Below are 2500 nucleotides of genomic sequence, written 5' to 3'. Positions count from 1 at the left end.
AAAAGTAGAGAACGGATTAGTGGGTGAAAAAAAAGTAGATGATTAGATTAGCATACGAAAAGTATGATACAGAAAATAGAAAAATCACTTTGGTGTGTAAAAATGAAATAAAAAAATAAATAAATAAATTAGGTTAATGTGTTATGAGAAGTGTATAAAAAAAATATGACCCTAAAAAGTAAAAGAAAAAAAGACACGATGATTGTCCATTGGAGAATATTAAATTAACGAGAAAATTTTCACTAATGTTCCTGGTATTTGGATGACCATCATCGCACATCATTACTGATTCATTGGGTGGAGCTGTGTCGGATTCGGTAATTAGAGAGGACACTAACTTGCAATGAGCGACGAAAAAGAGTGAAAATATAATAATGGTGTGCATAGCTAGCAACTGTGTGTGTGTGTGTGTGTGTGTGTGTGTGTGTGTGTGTGTATGTGAATGATTAATGTATAACTCTAATGTACCTACGTTGCTCGCTGGTATGTAAAAATGAAATTAAACAAGGGAAGAGGAAATGAAAATGATTAATGAGAATAATTCATAACTTAAACAACATAATATCAAATTTACGTTTTTTGATGTTGGCGTTAAGTGCATCCGAGAGAGAGAGAGAGAGAGAGAGAGAGAGAGAGAGAGAGAGAGAGAGAGAGAGAGAGAGAGAGAGAGAGAGAGAGAGAGAGAGAGAGAGAGAGAGAGGAGAAACAAGAAGACAAACAGACAGACAGACAGACAGACGTAATCCATGTCAATGGGGAAATACATATTTAAATCACAAAATAAAAATCTGCCAGACTTGTGCAACACTGATGGGTCTCTCACACACAAGCAAAGTAAATAATTGAAAAAACACAATAAAGTATATAATAGTTTCTCATAAAGGATATAATAGACAATGATAGAAATGTGTGTGTGTGTGTGTGTGTGTGTGTGTGTGTGTGTGTGTGTGTGTGTGTGTGTGTGCATACTTCTGTTCGAGCAAGAAATTAATAAAAAATCTAAAGCTGCTGAATACTTCTAACGGAAAATTTCAGTAGTAAATAATGGTAAAAACAAAGGAATAGAAGACAAGTAAATAAATAAGGAATGACTCACAGACGGGAGGTAAAGAATGAAGGAAACAAGAAATGGAGTGACAGACGTGAAGGCCATGCAGGACAAGGAATGAATAGTGAAATGAAAAAAGGGATGGTGCAAAAACTGAGAAATGTAGAAGAAAGAAAAGGGGGAGAAATACAGGAGAGGAAGGTGAGCGGGAAGGGACGAGGGAAAGAAGATATAGAGGGATGCAAGATTTTTTTGGAAATAACTGAAAGAGTAGCAAATGTGACGCTCCCATAGACATATTTACTGGAGAGAGAGAGAGAGAGAGAGAGAGAGAGAGAGAGAGAGAGAGAGAAGAGGCTGAAGTGCAACAAAATGAAAGGATATTACCTTATGAATAAAATATCGCAATAAAGGGAAAGGGAAAAAATAGAAATAAAAGCATGAGATGAACTGGAAGGAAAAGAAAAAAAGGCTCAGGTGCCTGGAGAAATGAATACGGAAAGAAAAAAAATGAAGAAAATGGAGAAATGAAAGGAGAAAAAAAATGTGTACTAAATTGAAGATATAAAAAATTAAAATGTAGATAGTTCGAAAACACACACACACACACACACACACACACACACACACGCGCATGGATGAAAAGAAAAAAAAAGGAAATACCTCGCTTTGCATTGTGGATTTGGATGTAGTAACATTAATCTCTCTCTCTCTCTCTCTCTCTCTCTCTCTCTCTCTCTCTCTCTCTCTCTCTCTCTCTCTCTCTCTCTCTCTCTCTCTCTCTCGCTCTCTTCCCTCCCCACCCCGTCTGAACAAGCAATATCGGGATAAGAGACCCTGTAAAGACGAAGGAGAAGAGACACTTTTAAACCGTACGCACTGAAGCAAAAAATTGTTTAAGAGAAATTTGGGTTAAAGATGAATTGACGAAGCCCAAGGAAGCGCACCACAAGTTTTGAGAGGAGGAGCTTTATGTGAGGGCTGACAGCTCTTTGTGGCGGAACTTGGGAGCTGAGGGAGGGAGGAAAGCACTGGAGAGTAAGGTGGTTCACGAGAGACACGAGATGGGGAACCAGTGATGAGAGAGAAAAGAGAGAGAGAGAGAGAGAGAGAGAGAGAGAGAGAGAGAGAGAGAGAGGAGAGAGGAGAGAGAGAGAGAGAGAGAGAGAGAGAGAGAGACGCACACAGAGACGGATATAGGTAGTCAGTGTAAATACGTAGTAGTAGTAGTAGTAGTAGTAGTAGTAGTAGTAGTAGTAGTAGTAGTAGTAGTAGTGGTAGTAGTAGTAGTAGTAGTAGTAGCACTAGTAGTAGTAATAGTAGAATAGTAGCAGTAGTAGTAGTAGTAGTAGTAGTAGCAGCAGTAGTAATAATAGAAGTAGTAGTAGTAGTAGTAGTAATAGTAGCAGCACTAGCACTAGTAGTAGTAGTAGTAGTAGTAGTAGTAGTAGT

Source organism: Scylla paramamosain, chromosome 10, assembly GCF_035594125.1.
Source record: "Scylla paramamosain isolate STU-SP2022 chromosome 10, ASM3559412v1, whole genome shotgun sequence".
In the NCBI taxonomy this organism is placed as follows: Eukaryota; Metazoa; Arthropoda; class Malacostraca; order Decapoda; family Portunidae; genus Scylla; species Scylla paramamosain.
Note: the sequence above shows the minus strand (reverse complement) of the source record.